This window comes from Meriones unguiculatus, chromosome 2 (genome assembly GCF_030254825.1).
Source record: "Meriones unguiculatus strain TT.TT164.6M chromosome 2, Bangor_MerUng_6.1, whole genome shotgun sequence".
NCBI classification, from domain to species: Eukaryota; Metazoa; Chordata; class Mammalia; order Rodentia; family Muridae; genus Meriones; species Meriones unguiculatus.
In genome coordinates this window covers 119,161,650-119,179,931 of record NC_083350.1, presented here as the reverse complement: position 1 = coordinate 119,179,931, position 18,282 = coordinate 119,161,650, and the positions used below count along the sequence as shown (strand labels likewise).

Sequence of the window (18,282 nt, the reverse complement as noted above, 5' to 3'; positions counted from 1 at the left end):
CTTTGATTCGAGCCCCTTTTCTTACTCAGCCACCCTGCCAGCCTGGATCGTCATTGTTGGCCCTGCTCATCATTTGGTAGCCACGCTGCCTGTAATTTTCGTTTCCTCTTTTCCTCATCGTCAGTAGCTACAGAATAACTGGCTCTCTAAAACACGACATGGAGAAATATTCAAACTATTTCCAGATTGTCATGCTCTGCTTTGTAAATCCTCTAGGATATTATAATCTACCAATCAGAAAGGCCTCTTTGAGGTCAGTTTGTCATATTTCCTCAGTTTAGAGATGAGAAAAGTAGAGTAAAATAGAGGTGACTTAAAAAAAAAAAAACACCACCCAGCTTGGCAATGTCAGCTCTAGGGCTCTTCCCTTCTAGTTCAGCTGGTGGGGAAGAATGTGTTTAAAGCCTTCAGTGGAGCTCATCAGAGACGTAGTTTTTCATTATTAAAGTGAGGTGTGCAATTTGAACCTTCAGGGGAGCTTAGTCAATGTGCGAGAATGTCTGGTTTCTCAGAAGGTTGATGCCAAGATGCCAGTTTTATCTCAAAACAATATCACTGTTTTTGTTGAAGAACTCTGTCAACTTTTCTAAATAATTTCAAGGAGAGAGAGAAAAAAAATAGGCTTACTGTTTGGTGAGGGAAATCAAGTGGAAACTGGGAAATGTCCAAGTCAAGTTGGGGAGAAGAGAACAGGTGAGGGGCTCTCAGGTGGAGCAGAAGGTATTTGTATAGGGGCAAAATGTGGGTGCTGGGGGCGTGTGTGAAAGGGTGTCAGCAGCCAGGAATCCTCAAAAGGGCCTTGAAACTCAAGAGAGAAAGGGTGTCTAATCCACTTCCCTAAACACATGAGGTTCTGCATGGCAGAACCCTCAGAAGGCATTGTTGTCAAGACTTTGAAACAGTGCAAATTCGTCCTTTAAAAAAAAAAAAGTCAAATGATGTGGTAAGGGAATGGCAGAGCTGAGATTCAAATCTGGCTCTTCTAGCCTCAAATCTAACAATCTTTCTGTCTGTGTAGCACCATTGGGGAAATGGCGAGTCACAAACTCTGTTCCCCTCTGGATCTCAGTTCCAATTTATTACCTTACTGAAGGTAAGTGCTGGCCAATTCCCCTCTGCCCTCATGTATCCACACTTACAAATTGCATGACTTTGCAATTTCTTCCTGTCAGCAGATGAGGTCTGTTTCTCTGCCTCTTGAATCTGCCCAGCCTGGTGATTTAACTCTTGATGCAGCGCAGATGATGGCTGATCAGGATAAAGCTTGGTGACAAGAGCTCCTTCTTTCTCTGCTTTGCATTCCTTCCTTCCCTGTAAGGAAATGTCTGAGCTAGCCAACTGGGAGGTGAGTACATTCAGTCGGCAGCGGCCTTCCAAAATCAGCCGCCTCTTAACCAACCCATCAGCTAATGGAAGACATATGAGCAGAGCCCAATGCAACCGTCTGAGCACGGCTGGACCATCAGGGTGATGTTTTAAGCCGTTGAACACGAGAGTATTCACAGAACACACCCAAATGCCACAGGACAGTGCTCCCTGGGTACCCCAGGGGCTGGTTCCAGGCCCCTGCAGACACCAGAATCTACAGACACTCATGACTCTTCCATCAGATGAGATGAATGAATCTTTCCACATGACTTACATCACGTTCAGTCACCTACAACACCCAACGAGGTGCATATGATATATGAATAAGCATTATTGAATATCCTAGAATAACAAGCAAGCCATCTGTACACGATCCACTGAAGATTCAGTTTTCCCCAGTAACCAATCTGTTTCTTTCCCTCCTTTTTCCCCCATTCCATTCCCCCTCCCTTTCTTCCTTTTTTGAAACCGGATCTCACTCTGTAGCCCAGACTGTCCCGGAACTCACTTCAAGCCCAGGTCATTTCAAACCAGTGCTGATCTTCTTGCTTTGGCATCCTGGGTGCTGGGATTTCAGGGGTGAACTGCCTGGCTTGGTTCCAAATATTCCTGACCTGAGGTTGGTTAAACCACAGATAGGAATGCGTGTGTATGGAAGAATGGCATACAGTACTGGAAATACATTGTGGCTCCCTCTGGCTTCCTGTAATGTGGCCTGGCTTCTGACAGAGTGAAAACAAAACCAAACAAAACAAAAAAGACCCTTCAGTAGAAAACAAAACTTAGCCCAGCCACGGCCTCATAAAATTAAGATTCAACAGATAGCCAGGACACCAGATGATATGTGTGGCCAAGAATGCCTCATTGCTCTCATCTGGCTGCCTGCTTCATAGATAGATGTGGCACACACAGACTAGCAGAACAGTGTACGTCCTCCTGTCCTTGCCTCAAAAGCAGAGGACGCGAGCAACATCTTCCTAGACCAGCACTAGGTAAGTTATGATTTTGAGAGGTAGGATCAGGATAAGACACAATGGGTCAAAATACGATGTCTCTGGCCTCTGTCTTCACAAGCTCACTTCTTTCCAGATCGTTGTCCTGGGTCACATCCCTGCCTTGGCAGAATCTGTTCCAGACAGCAGCTCATCTCTAGACGCTGCTGAGCTTGGAGTCTGGAGAGTCGGGTTTCCAGAAAGCCAGGCAAAACCATTTATGGTCTACGTAAGGGTGGAAATTCCATATGGTTTCTGACTTATAAAAAGTAAAATAATATTTAAAAAAAAACCTACTTGCCTATTTCAGGTTGTTTTCTTAAAGTACAACCTCTCCTGTGGTTATTCGCTCAAGAGAAGTATTTTTAAAGGTCTCCTTTGGAAATAAAAAAAAAACGTTATTCAAGTTAGACGTTTGAGCTGTCTCAGCAAGTGTGTGCTGGGACCGTCTGCCAGCAGGCTGTGGGTCCCAAACAATTCCTCGGTGGCTGCCTGCCTGCCTGCCTTCAGACCTGACCCAGAAGGGAGATGGAGAAAGATTTGACAGTTCCATTTTACATCTGAATAATTTTTAAAATGTTTAACTAGGTTATCATAACCTTGGTTTTTATAAGCCAGGAATTAAGCCAATTATCCCCATCAACCCCTGCTCCACACATTTAACTTTGAGATGCGATTGCTCTACAGCTGAAAGCCAGGACTTGAGATTTCAACCGTCTGCAGGATGAGGGTAATGCCAGAAGGTTCTAGGAAGGTGTGTCATGGTAACAATAGTACCCTGGGCACCGCCCTGAACGGTGAATGTCCTTCATTATGTCAAAACCATCATACTTTGGAGTCCATTGTGTGGTTTCTTTTTTGATGGCCTAACAGCCCCACCTTCACAGATAAAACATGCATAAAGGGTGATGGAGCAAGAGGTTAAGACCACGGTCTTCCATTCCCACACTGGTATTCCTTTAGCCTCCCTGGGCCTTCATGGACCACTTGGCATGTGGGGATGACAAACACAGCAAGGTTTTGTCGGGACTGAGTGACTCGGGACTAGGTGTTCAGTTCAATGACTAGACCTGTAACAACAGTACAACGACAACAGAATGGCAGCCGGGGGTGGGGGGACAGGGGTGTTCCAACAATTGTCCAGAGCACCCTTGCTGACTCCCCAGGCCCCTTCTTGCCCCTCCTCCCTGCTCTTTCCCGCCCATTTTATGGAACGCTCCTTCGTCGACAGCAGCAGTGTGCCCAGGACATGGAATCCTCTCACATTGCGCCTCATACGATTAGCTTTGCAAGTCCCACCATTCTTCCTTTTGACCTCGGACAGGCGCTTCTGTTTTCAACCTTCCATTGACTGGACTGACTGATCAATCCTGCAAAAGCGGCATTTGCTCCTCTTTCCACGTTTTAACACATGCTTCCAACTCCTGGAAATCAAGGGGTGGAAAGGAAGTTCAGGGTTTGCGCTGCCCGCCGACCAGTGTGAGGACGCCTCAGGTAAAGAAGATTTCCGTATTCTTGGGTCTTGCACAGAGGGAGAGTAATTCTCAGATCCTCTTTTCACTGAAGGGAGTGTTTGACGCTAGAAAACAGCCCCATTTGGATTTTTCTAAGTAGCTGCAGTAATGACAGCATTTCTGTGGACACTCGATAGTGAGGAAGTACATGAAGCAGCAATCCACCACACTTCTCCTGGACACAGGCGGATCAGTCACAGCCAGGAACAACCTGAAAGGGGCACATTATCCACACACCCCCATCTGCTGCTCTGAAGAGACTATACCTCTTCCTAAACTCTGCTTTTTGTTGTTGTTGTTTTTGCTTGTTTCTTGGCCTACAGTAGGCAAGGAGAGTTAAATCGTTGTTTATCTTCTTCCGTTTTATCTTCTCCACATGTGTCTCCCGCCCATGCCACTCCTGTATCACTTTGCCAAGGTAGGAGACCCCACCCTGTAAGGGCCAGCTCCCGCCTAACTCTGGACGAGCTTGTCTACTGTGTTTCATTTTCGTGTCTTTTGTAATGGACTTTGTAACAATGAGAGTGCTGATTATTTGCTCAGGCAAACTTGCTCTCATTACATATTTTTAAGTAGAAAATAAAATCCCTTTGGTTCCTCTTGGGTCTCGTCAATCTGGTTATAGTTTGACTTCCAAGTTCATGAAAATCTTCCGTGACATTAAATTGCACCCCAGTGCACTATTTTTTCCTTGACTAAATTGGCACTGCTTGGAAGAACAGCCTGCCTGTCACAGCGCTTCCCGTGGTAATTTCACCATTCATTTTACTGTGAAATAGGAAAGACCGCACTGTGTCCACAGTGACACTCAGCTAGCGCTTTAACTCCAATATACCTGCGCTCCTAAACTTCCTCCTGTTTTAATGCTTTCCAGTACTTGTTGTGAAAGGAAAAGTGGGAGTTATTAAACTGCTGCTTATAATCCAAGGACATGGTAGTGACTTAACCTTTCTTCTGAATTTCACTTAAACCAAAGTCTCACTGGACTCTCTATCAAAGTCCAAAGAAATTTAGGAAGCACCTTTAAAAAATATTATTATTTAACAATTTCTCAATGCTGTAGCTTAGGCTTGCCAAAGTATATCTTGAACGTGAGTGCAACCTACAGCCTGATTTTAAAAACAAAGACAATGGAATCCTGCCTCCCTCCCCGTGTGTGTGTGTGTGTGTGTGTGTGTGTGTGTATTTGTGTGTTTATGTTTGTTTTCTGAGGCTTTCGTCACTTTACAGCAGTGAAGCAAATGAATAAGGAATTAAGAAAGCGGATACATTCATAATGTTCACATATTTGACGGTGCCAACTAGGAAGAGATTTTTACTACTGCTGACTCTCAAAAGAAGACACAGAACACTTCTCTTTCTACATTGGTAGTTCTTGTCCTGAGGTAGCTCTATCACTCCTTCATGGAAGCTTTCTCTTGTCACCACACACACACACACGTGAAATATAGGTACCAACTATAATTTTGCTGTAAATGTCAAGCTATTATCCTGGGAAATGCAGTAATCCCAGCTGACACTCTGTAACTTCCAGCGTGTATAAAGGTCATCATGTAGCTGTGGCTTCACCATTAGGACATACGGAGCACACCTCTAAAAATCACATTCAGAAATATGCAGCATGCTTGAAATGTCTCCCCTAGATTCATAAACATGCTTCAGATTCTTGAGCTGATTGACCATGCTTTCTTTAAAAAAGAAAGTCTAAAGGACTGGGTGTCTTAGATAAAAGCAGCTGTTTACAAATCACATAAGAATGTGCTATCCTAGGTCAGGCAGTGTAGCCAAGGTTCAACAGGTCCAGATGAGAGAAAGAATAGTAAGTGCCCTCTCTCTTCTCTCTCTGCTCATTCTCCTTCCTCCTCTCTGCCTCCTCTGCTTTTTTGTCCCCATTTCCTCCAAGTTCAAGGCTCACTTTTCTTTGCTCCAGCAAACAGTCAGTAGTTGTCAGAACACAGACTCAGCATGACCTCCCAGACTGACCTCCTAGTGACAGCCTCCTCCCCTTTTTCTCTTTGTTTGTTTGTTTGTTTGAGACAGGGTTTCTCTGTGTAGCCCTGGCTGTCCTGGAACTCAGAGATGTACCTGTCTCTGCCTCCTGGGTGCTGGGATTAAAGGCCTGGTGTGTTTCTTAAAGCATGACCTGCCCCATGTCTTGTGGAAGTACTTGTTGAAAACGGACAGAATCCCAACATGTGAAACTGGATTCTTCAATTATGAAACATGTTCTCATGATCCCTACGCTTCTAAAGTTTAAGAGATCACACAATAATTGGAATTTATACACTAATTCCAGCAAGAGAAGGAGAGAGCGGGGGTGGGGGAGGAGGTGTTGGGGCAGAGGACAGAGACTCTGATTGGCCCCGCTGAACAAATGCTATTCATCAGAGCCAACAGAGGACTGAGTTACAGGGTATATGGAACCCCAGGGACCATATCTAGAATAGAGCACCATCCTAGTTTTAGCTGCTATGACATACCTGAGAAGCTAGAGAATGCGTCTGGGGAAACACAGAAACCCAGGAAGATGAATCTGACCACTGCTGCCTCCATCTTTCACATCTCTCTGGTATGTTAGTTGGCAGAACTTAACTCACAGGAAGTCCAGGAGATACAGTTACAGCATTCAACCTCTCCAGCTGCAAAGAAGGGTAGAATGAAAGTGGTTTGATTGAATTTATAGTTTCTCTTACATAGTATTTTAAAATGCAAAGAACTTTATTGATTCTATGAGAATTTCATATATGTATACAATGTATTTTGATTAAATTTCCCTCAAGTTGGTATCAAAACATATGCTGAGATTCATAGCCAAACTTTGGGCAGAGTTCAGGGAATGTTATAAAAGAAGGGGGAGAGAGAAAGACCTGGAGGGAACAGGAGCTCCACAAGGAGACCAACAGAACCAAAAAATCTGGGCACAGGGGTCTTTTGTGAGACTGATACTCCAAACAAGGAGCATGCATGGAGATAACTTAGAACCCCTGCACAGAAGTAGCCCATGGCAGCTCAGTGTCCAAGATGATTCCCCAATAATAGGAACAGGGACCATCTCTGACATGAACTCAGTGGCTTGCTCTTTGATCACCTCTACCTGAGGGGAGAACAGCTGTACCAGTCCACAGGAAGACAAAGAGGCCAGTCCTGATGAGACCTGATAGACTAGGGTCAGATGGAAGGGGAGGAGGACCTTCCCTATCATTGGACTGGAGGAAGGGCATAGGAGAAGAAAAGGGAAGGAGGGTGAGATTGGGAGGGGATGGGGGAAGGCTACAGCTGGGATACAAAGTGAATAAACTGTAATTAATAAAAATAAAATTAAAATTAAAAAAACATTAAAAAAATTTCCCTCAGTCCTCCACCTAATTCCTCCCAGGTCACCCTTTACCACCACCCCTAATTTTATTCTTTCTTCTCTTTCCCTCCCTCCCTCCCTCCTTCCCTTCCCCTCCTTTCCTTTTTTCTGCCTGTCTCTTCTTCCTCTCTCCCCCACAACTCCCACCATTTCCTTTAATAATCCACTGAGTCTAGAGTGATGTGAAGCCATCCCCCGAGCATGGCTAACCTCACAAAGGCTGTACCCTTAAAGAAAAGGGATTCCTGCCCCCTCTCCCCCTGCAGCCATCAACTATCCGTGGCCCCTTAGTGAGGGGTGGGGGTTCAGGAGCCCTGCTCCATGTTAGAATGTCGGCTGACTCGGTCTTGTGCAGGCGTGACACAGTCAGCCACAGCTGCTATGAGTTCATGTGGGTATCAGTTCTGATGTCTGCAAGATGGTCCTCCCTGGTCTCTGGTTCTCAAAGTCTCTCCACCCCTTCTTCCCTAATGTTTTCTGACCCTCAATGGTGGAAGAGAACACACAGGAGTCTTTATCATTGCTATGCTTATATAGCATGATCCAGAAGGATCAACTCACTGCTTAATTTTAGGTTTTCCTCTCTTTGGAAAAGGAGAGAGATACATCATCATTAAAAACACTCTGCTATCGTAGTTGAACACAAACCCTATTATAGCTAAAAGTGTTGTTAGATTTAAGACACAGTCCAAATATTATCCAGGAACCTTCCAACCCCAGATACCCAAGCGAAATCTATTCAAATCTAGCTCTAGACAGCACAACCTATGCAAGCCTCGCGCCTGTCTCCATTTTGTGAATCCAATGTGGACTTACATCCCTAAGGGCGACTAGAAGTCGTACTTTGACTTCCAAATACACAGCTAGACCTCCTTCCCATCAGAACTTCAACTCCCACCTGGTTACCACACATTCCATTAATAAAACTCCAGGAGGTCAATAGCCATGAGTGAAGCTAACAGTACTTCGCTGTAAACAGCCCTTAACAAGAGGCTTGTTAGTCACAAAAAGGTCCTCTGGCTACCCCACTCCTGTGAATTTTCATTTTCTAGTTTCTAGTTTCTAACAAACGTTGTCCTGAAAACGGGATGGGAAATCTGTTTTACCTTACCAGAATGGTTTCATTTTCGTCAATGGGTATAAAGTATTTGTCTGTAAGCAATAGAAGAAATCAAATTATGATGATGGAAGCAAATAAGGAATTATTTTTCTGACATAACAAGATGTAGGAAGGTAGCCCAGAGCTAATATACATCTTCTATTAGGTTAATGGTCCCAGTGTCTTTCTGTTCCTTCTTTCCCCCCTTGGGTGATACTCTACGTATATTTCCATGACTATGAAATGCCTGGTCTACTTGCAAGCCTAAGTCATTTCCTAAGTGATTCTAAGATGGTGAGTCTAATTCCCACCTTCATGTTGAGCCTCCAGGGCTAGAGAGATCTTATTTTCCCTTAAAATCTAAGTTCCTAACCCGGGCAACACCCAGGCACGCTCTGGGCTTTGTTCCTTATCATATGCAGAGGAAGGAGGGATCCTTCATGAATTTCCTACTTTCACATAGTTCTGTGGCAGTATAAAGGTTGGCGTATCAGCCCGGGAATATATTCACAACATTAAGTTACTAGATAGGCTGGGGCTCTATTTTTAGACTCGGTTTTTATAGCCAAGACATCATGCCACGATACAGCCATTGCCTGCATTACAAACTGAGTGTAAAACAGCTGAAAGGAAATTAACTGAAGGGAAGTTCATTAAGTAAGAAAAGAGCTCCTGTGTTTGCTTGTGTGACTAAGTTGCCTCCTGCAGAGCTCCGAGGAGCAGCACCCCATGCTAGGCATGGCGGAGTGTTTCCACCGAACTCAGATGGTGTTTCCTTCTCGTATTCCTGCTGAAGTGTTTCATCCTTAGTCTTCCTTCTTCTCGCCCTTGCAGACTTCTCTTGGTTTAGTCAGTTAGACTTCCAGTCCCCTCACAAGTTCACCTTATCAAAGCAAGGAAGGCTCATTGATGACGCGTCGCCTAAAACACATGCAAACTAAACATTACCTCTTCTAGGCCTTTAGATTTGGGGTTTCCCCATTGTACTATAAAGTTGAGAGATTCTTTTTTCCCAGAAAAGAAAATTGGCATTGACGAGTAAGGAAAGAGGGGAAAGGCTAGGCAGAGAGGCCCTTAGAACAAGAGCGAGGCCTCTTCCATCCAACCCTGACTATGAACAAAATCAATTTGGTTCTTTCAGGGACTTGCAAAGGAGAAGGGCAGGAAATATCACTCTCCGCTTTCTTCTCTTCTGCACCATACATCTCCCCACACAGCCCCTGAGCACTGACTGGGCCCATTGTCTCTGCAGGCTGGTGTCCCTTTATCTACAGTATCAAGTGAGAGCTGTGATCCCTCCCTCTGATCCCAGTCTGTGTCAGCAACACTGAAATAGACAAGAGGTGACCCCCGTGCCTGTCAATCTCTGTGCCAAGAGCATGCCCCAGTTCTGCACAGACATGGAGCGCAGTACAGTTTCACCAAAGCTGCCCAGGGTCAGATCCCATCAGAAGGACTTGAGGTGCAGAGTTCTGGGCTTCATTAGTTTCAGCCTATAGGAATTTTATGTACCTGCTTTTTCTAAGTACACAAATGCAGTTATCACCTCGGTTTTTACAGATGAAGATATGAGATCTAGAGTTAAGGCAACTGTCCACAAGCCTCTGTGAACTGGAACTGCTTCATAACCTTTCCCTTCACCTCTAACTAGTCCTGTACTGCATTGCTGAGGACCCCTAGATTAATCGGTTGTGTATTCCAATTCCCCTTATGCAGGTCAAAACCTACAGTGTGTATATCAACATTTCTGTCAGACTGTGACTGTTTGTCACTTATCTTGATTTTTTTTTTTTGGTCTATGCATAGGGATGACAGTATTATGTTTATAAGGTTGTGGTGGGGTTTAGATGAATTACTGTATAGAATTGCCAAATTAACTTAGAGGGTTGAGAATAGAGTTAAAACTGCTCAGTTTTTAGGCTGTGAAACATGTTAAAATAACAGAGTCTCAATTATTTGTGTGATAGCTGGGTTAAGGGAGAAACTGAAAAACACAGTTTTATAAAAATAAGTATAACACTGTTTTTTTTAAACTGGGCACCTGGCAGGAAGTCCAGCCCTATTCTCTCCCCTGCTCAGCGAATTACTGTAAGTTGTTTTATTGGCATATCAGGGGGCAATTGGGGATGAGTGCTTACACAACTTCGAGACAGGAGATTCTCAGAACAAGGATTGCAACGGGATATGGGGGGGGGGGGACAGAAATCAGCATTTCTGTAACAGCATTTCTGTTACATTTCATATAACAGAAATTTGAGTTACATAATAATGTTATACCTACAAAAACAGTTTTGTGCAGTGTTTCCCCTTAACCCAACTGAACTGCTAGGCACTTGCACCTTGAAGTCTTTTGCAGGCAGCCTGAGCTTCTGGCTGGTGCAGTGTGAGTGAAAGCAAAGTGTCTCACCTCCAGGCCTAACTTTAAACAGCCTTTCAAACGTCCTCTCTCCCCTCCCCCCATCTTTTCTTACTTATAGTTATGTAGGTAAAAATGATGCCTTGGATAACCCCGAAGGAAGTGTGTTGAAGATGATAAAGCTGTCACCAACCTCTCTGTCACTCTTGAAGAGAGGTGCGCTGTCAATGAAGAGAAAACATTTGGGGTACAGTCATTGTAGGAAGATAATACTCCAATTAGTATATAACCTTCAATTCATGCACATAAGGATGATCCCATTTATATTCACTCTAACAGGGAAAAAGCAAGGTCCACATAAGGGCTCTGCCTTCCCAGGTTGTGCTAACACAAACCCTAGTCACTCAGTCCATTCCTGCAGGGGCTGCAAATATTCACACATGCTCTGAGGTGAGCTTTAGTGAAGAAATTCTCATCCCATTTTTATATGCTGGACAATGACCTAGAACGATAGTTGTTTGAAACAGTTTGAATCCAACAGGAAGTCACATGCTGTATTGATGTTACTGTGACAGAATATATTTATTTGTCACTTCCTGATTTTCTAAAGGACAGATTTTAACTTCTGTGGGCATCACCTCTCCAATCTGAATTATTAAAACAGCACCAAAAAAAAAAAAAAAAGGCCAGGTGTGGTGGTGCACACCTTTAATCCCAGCACTTGGGAGGCAGGGGCAAGCGGATCGCTCAGTTTGTAACCTGGTCTATAGAGCAAGTTCCAGGACAGCCAGGACTACACAGAGAACCCTGTCTTGAACAACCAAAAAAGAAATTAAAAAAAAAAAATTCATAGGATGGCCAGATGGTTCAGCAATTAAGAGCACCGGCAGCTCTTTCAGAGGACCAGTTTGATTTCTAGCACCGGCATGGTGGCTAACAACCATCAGTCTCAGGGGATCTATGCCTTCGCCTTCTCCTGAACAACTTGACCCTCACACACACGGTGCAAAGGCATACATGTGAGCCAAACACCCATACACACATAATAAAAACGAAAAATTGGGAAGATAATAAATTAACCTCCAGGCATTGCTACATACTCCTGTAGCCTCAGTCTCTAGGAAGGAGAGCAGAAGGATCAGGAACTCGGTGCTAACACGGAGTCTCCTAACACAGTGAGGAGATCCCACTTTAAAGGAACGTTTATACGCTCCCGTTTACACCCAAGATGGCTGTGAGAACGGTTATTTGGGTTGTGTTTCCATTTCCCTTTCTCAAAATGCAATGCCTTTCGTATGGTGATGTTCTCTGATGGGGGTATAAAAGCCTTCAGAAAGCAGAGTGGAACATTAAATAAGATTTTTAATATTAAAAAATATACGTTTAGTGGAGTACCTTGCAACTGGTAAGCGCTCAATAAAATTGTAATCTTCTTCAGGCAAGTGTGGTGCTTGAAAACGACCTGTGTGGTGGCACGTGTGTTCTGGGTTCCCTTTCCCTGATTTTATCCACTGGGATGTGAGTTACCATGCTATCGGCAGAAGTCATAAAGCATCATGCTCTGGGATTTTAGAAAGAGGTAATCCGGGCTGCAGCCATGTTCTGGTCAGAGAACATAAGGCCAGTTGATGGTGTTTAAGAAAAACAAAGCTCTTTGCGTTGCTTAGCAACTGGAGTTGGGGAGTGAGCCGAGTGTGTAAGTACTGGGGAAGAGAAAGTCACAGAGGTGTACACATATATTATAAAAATAAATTTAATATCCAGATCCGTCCCAGGCGGGTGAGAAAAACCCTGGCAGTTATAGAATTAGTTGGTCACATAACAGGGAAATTTAATGAAATACTTTGAGGTTCGGTCATTATTCATTTTAGGTATGTCATTATAATTCAAGGACGACGGAAAGCGTTTAAGTATCGGTTGGAAGGGAAATCGTGGTTTGGAGACTGCGCCGGAGAGCCGTCGCCCTGTGCGGACGTTACCGCCACCGTGTGGACAGTGCTGGAACCTGTGGGGACCAGGAGGTGGCCCGGCTAAGCGGATCCTGTGTTCTTCGGAAAGATTTACTCAATTTACCCCTAAGAGCAAGTTTGAAAAGTTCCCGTAAGGAAGACACTCGCCTGCGGTTTGCGAATATTAACACTCACAAAGGTTAAGATGAAACCACATTGCTTTTTCTTGTACACACAATACAGTGCAATGCAAACAGAACAGTGACTCGGTACACATCAGCCATTTTAAAAGCCACCGCATGTGTTTTATTTTTATTTTTTTCACATGAGTAATTTTCACACATCTCTCTCTCTTCCTTGGTGGATGTGCAGACCTCAGTTCCCCAACAGACTACATCCTCGTGTTTTATACAGAGATGTTTCAAATGCCTCATGTTACACACATAATGCCGTGTTTGTAAAAATCCATGCAATATGTTTCTCTAACAAAATAAGCCAACTAATTAAATTTAAGTTTTACCTTTGGTAATGAGGCTTTAGCTATGTACCTGTTTATTAATCATTAAAAACTCAAATATATTTAAAATGTTGATCAGTAAACATTCAAATGTTTTATTTTGAGGTTTTAATCTCTTTCCCTGCCCATGACATGTGCTTGTTATTGTCACATGACAGAGACCATCCTGGAAGCCTTTCAAAGTTATTATGTTTCCTATGTGTAAGGTTAAAGAAGTATCAATTCCAGGAAAAAAAAAAAAAGGTAATAGGAATGGAAGAAATAGGCAATGTTAACCCAGTTTCAAAATGATTTTTTAGTTCCCTACCCCAAAGGACTTTGTACTTTTAATAATTTTCCCTTTTCCATCAGTGGACAGCAAAGTTGGGTCCTAATTCAAGGTGTTGACAGCAAAATAATTAGAGCCCCTGGGGCCTGGGAGGGTATTTGATTCTCGTCTGTTGATTAACTGACCGGTTCTCAGCACAGTGGCCCCGCAGTCACCCCTTCGACTGGGGCTCCCATGGTCCCCACACCCATCACTTTCCAGTGCACTCCAGACAGTCTGTGCTTTTGTGGTGGGAGAAAGGACCTAGACACGGAGGAGGGGGAGGCAGAGAACAGCTCACCAGAGATTAACGAGGCAAACAGATTTCAGAAAGGAATGCAAACGGAACTTGAGGATAGAAAGAAAATGCTTCGTATGTTAGCACTCCTTTCAAAAGCGTGCTCACGCCAGGCAGTCACTGCTTTACCTGCGGAGCCAGGCTGTGCTGAAGCTCTCCAGAAGGTGGTAGGGGTGATATGAAGTTTCCAAACTTGGGGCTGAGAAGATGGTGCAGTTGTCATGCGAGGGTGAGGTCCTGAGTTCGAATCCCCAGCACTCAATACATGGCCACACCTGCTGTAACTTCAGTGTTGTGGTGGCAGAAGGTTCACTGGAGCGTGGTGGCAGCCAGCCTAGCTCCAAGTTCAGCCAGAAAGCCTTGCTCAGGGGAATGAGGTGGTAAGCGGCAGAGGAGGACATCAGACGTCCTACTCTAACCTCATCCCACACAGGCACAAGCAGCCACAGGCGTCTAACCACACCACGCGCACACAAGTGCACACAAACACACTTTTAACGTGGAATTTACTGAGTTCTTTACTTTTACTGCCTTATAAGTTAAAAAAGAAAGATGTTGGGAGATTCACAGTCATGCTATGAGAACACTTCGACTTTCTAAAAACAAAAAACCAAAAACAACACAGCAATTGTGCTGTTGGAGGCTGTGGTTCCTATTTCACTTTGAAATCCTGTCAGCCAGCCTGGCCATAAATTAGACGTATCTCAGAAGCTTGAAAATACGCTTTCCGTCTGCATGCTCCCTCCAGGGTGGCCTGGCCATGGACCTGTGTGTTGTTCCAGACCCCACATGGCCAAATGACCCGGGCCGAGAAGGCTGGTTTCCGGGCTAAGGGTGAAAAACAGACACAAGAAGCCAGGAATGCTATCTCCAAACCTCTGCTCCAAGGGAACACGCATCACTTCCTCCCATATTTCTGGGGAACGAGCATGTTGTGGCCGCACAGAGTTCTGCGTCTGAGGGTGGACAAACTTCCTGCAGGAAGCTGCAGCAGATACGTGAGCCAACCTGATAAACGCAGTTCCAGGCAAAGCCCAGAGGTAGATGCCTCCTATTGCACAGTCAAAGAATGGATATCAGGCTCTAAAACTATATGCTAAAGAGTGTAATGTTTACAATGCGTTTCATCTTACAGGAGAGTAGAGATGCAAGTACCTGCCTATGGCAGAATGACAGCTGCCATTCACCATGATGACGTCAGAAACAGGGTATGTCAGATGCCTGAAGACCCCTTGGAAGCCTCCTCTGCCTGAAAGCTCCTCCTGTCTGGAATAACCCACTGTTGCCAGCATCTTTGTGTGAATGAGTGTGTGTGTGCTGTGTCTTTTTACACACTTGTGCAGAAGTGCTTTAAATTTGAAATGCTTTAAGATCTAATCTTTGTATCGTTTCCACTCATTAGGTATTTTCAGATGTGTCCACATCGCCGTGTATAAACCTAGGTATTTCATTTATTCATCAACGTATAAACCTAGGCATTTCATTTATTCATCAACAGTGCGTTATATGTATAGATCTAATTTATCTATGTTGTCTAGACTTTCAATTTTATTTCCAGGGGTTTACAGTAAACATCTTTATATATTAGTCTGTGCTTGCTTCTCTGAGACGTATGCCCTTGAAATGACTGGCTCCTGACCAAAAAACAAACAAACAAACAAACAAATAAACAAACAGCAACAAAACTTCTAGGTTGAAAAAGCCACTTTGCTTCTGCGTACCAAGTTGAAGTTTTATTGATGGCCGCCTGAAAGGGCAGGCATTGCAGGACATGGAGTCAGGGGTCTTCTTTCCTGAAATCATTTTTTTTGTGGCTAAAACAAAACAAAAACCAACCAAACAACCAACCAAACCAAAAAACCAGAGGCAGATTCACAGCCTTGGATCCGTGGGCTGTGTGTAGAGCAGTTGTTTCCTCAGGGGATGGCAGTGTTGGTGAAGGTGACCCGGAGACAGAAAGCCTGGGGAAGCCCTTAGGTCAGCATGGAGAAGGCCCAGGGATATTCTGTAGAGTTGGCCATGCCATCGGAGACATTCACAGTGATGTCAAAAGGGAAAATGGAGACCAAAGAGCAAAAGGGAATGTGTGTGTTGGTGGATGGCCATTTGTAAGGGTAGAGACTGACAGCCTGCTTGTCCTTTCTTGTGGTTTGATGTCCTGTAACCTTGGGGAAGGGAACAGGGCGAGGGTGAGATCACTTGCCGGCCAGCACCGAGTTTCTGCAATTTCCATTTTAACTGAGCCTGAATTTTGTTCAGGGATTCATCTCTCTTTATAGAACCTATATGCTGCTGCCCCATGAATAGTTTTACTCAATAGAAAGGATAATCTTGTCTAGACATAACTCGTCCAAAGCGAGTGCTGTTTCAGTCAGCTATTCATTACTGTAGTAAATACTGGAGGTAGACAACTTCTAAATGCCAGATGGTTGAGCTCGTAGTTTTATGGATTCAAAGGCCTGCCAGGCACCCACATTGGCTCACTTTTGGTGAGGGCAGCAGACAGTGATGGGAAAGGTAGAAGGAAAAGGTCACAGTGCAAGCTGTGGGGTAGAGGGGGGAAAGTGGTAGCCAGGGTCTTACTGCTCCTTCAAAGACATATTCTCCAACGACACAAGGCTCTCACTCCAGGTGATAGCTTCCAAAGATGGCTCCACGTGCCAATGGTGATGCCCTTGGCATCAAGGTGTTAACATATGGACCTTGGGGGAAAACTATGTGTTTTTAATTTCATTTTGTTTTTAGTTCTCCCTCCAACCTCTCCCAGGCCCTCTCCCTTTCAAAGCCACGGCCTTTTTCTTTCATTACTCTTGTTATATAACACTATAATATACAAACGCAACCGTTTAGTATTGCTTATCCGTATGTTTTGGGGCTGACCGCTTGGCACTGGATCTATAATTAGGGGACTCGTCCCTGGGAAGACTGATCCTTAACTGCCTGTAGCTCTTCATCTCAGAGTGGGGTCCTGTGAACGGAGACCTATACTAAACTATAGACGATGCGATGCGTACGCCAGTCTGGACTTATAAGGAGGAGGAGAGACCTCCTAAGGATCCCAGAGTGGATGAAGTTGCAAACAGTTTCATTTACTCTTCAGTTGAATTTGACTTGTGTGGGGCTGTAACTTTTGCAGCCTGTGAGAAAAACTGAAGGGAGCAGGGCTGGCCTGAAGGAATCACCACAGCCTGGTTCTTCCTGCCTCTGGCCTTCGGTGATGGGCTAGGGCTCTTACTGTTAAAGTCTGTTTAAGTTACGTCTTAAAAGGCCACTCAGTCTCCCACTTGCTTCTGTGGCGGCGGAGAGTGCGTGTCGAGCAAGGACTGCGTTGGCTAAGATCCCCAACTAACAAGTCTTCACATAAAATGAGGGTTTAAAATACAAAATTAATTCCAGCCAGAGAGTTTGTGATACGCAGGCATGCCAGCATCATGATGGCATGGTTAGGCGTTGCCAATTCTTCAGTAACACGGTTCAAACTTCAGTTATGGTGGTAAGCTGTATCAACTCCACGTAACCTACTGAAGCCTGATTTTGCTGTTTTGCCCACAGATCACTATGTAAAAACAGATGTCTAGCATGATCATCGACCACTTTGTACTCTGCTCCCTTCAAAACCTTTTTTTTTTCTTTGTTCAAATGCCTTCCCTGCCACGTGGGTCGCTTCCGCTGTAAGCAGGGCAGCCACAGTGTCCCTTCTGTCTGCCAGTCTTGCATGAGCGGATCTGTCAAAATCACATCAAGTCCCTGGCAGCAGCGGAGTCTCGGAAATGTGGTCACCAGGTTTTTAATCCCTGGGAGAAGAACTGGAGGGGGTGTAGAAATGGCAGTTGGTAGAGGGTAACTCGCATGGCTGGCAAGGCAAGCTGGAAGCAGCGAGAGGCTGGAAAGCGTGTGCCAGCGAGTTAGAGAATGCTGTCCAGGAAACCACTGCAAGTTAAAGACAGAGCCGCCATAGCCAAATCCATCTTACAAGTATCAGCGAAACAGTGCAGCCCGTTCCTCTGAAATAAAATGAAAACACCCTGCGACATAATTTTAGGTAACTGTCATGTTACTGAAGCCATGCTATGAAATGGCTATTATTGTTTTTGATAACTTTTATGGTCACTCTCTATTACCCCAGGGTTTTGGAGATATGCCTTTGAGGCAGTCGTAGTGCATACAGATATGTCATGCATGGCTTCTGCCCCTAGGAACCTAAGCGCTAAGTTAGTTTTAGAAGGCTTGGAGGATTAATTCACGTCTTCTTAGAGTAGCTTCTTATAAAAGGCTGTGAAAACATTTTCATAAAGTGAAGAGTACTTCCTGACTTATGTCTAGAATTTTGTAGTGAAGAGGGAACCGTTAAGCTAGGGAAATGGCTCAGTGGGTCAAGTGCAAAAGCTTGAGGACCAGAGTTCAATTCCCGGCACCCACATAAAAGCTGGAGATAGCAGTGTGCATCCACAACTCCAGAGATGGCAGAGACAGATGGACCCTGAGGGCTTGCCGAGAAACCCCCCTTCGGAAGAAGATGGGAAAGTG

At 44.5% G+C, this 18,282-nt stretch overlaps 1 long non-coding RNA gene across 2 annotated transcripts in view; it reads left to right on the top strand.

Moving 5' to 3' along the window:
• LOC132652439 (uncharacterized) overlaps positions 1 to 15,388 on the top strand; it is a 70,923-nt gene extending 55,535 nt beyond the window's left edge. For both annotated transcript variants that reach the window (XR_009590021.1, XR_009590020.1), the window contains 2 exons: positions 12,576 to 14,795; positions 14,891 to 15,388. This is a non-coding gene — a long non-coding RNA (uncharacterized LOC132652439). The remainder of the gene's footprint in view (positions 1 to 12,575; positions 14,796 to 14,890) is intronic.
• The last annotated feature ends 2,894 nt before the right edge of the window (positions 15,389 to 18,282 follow it).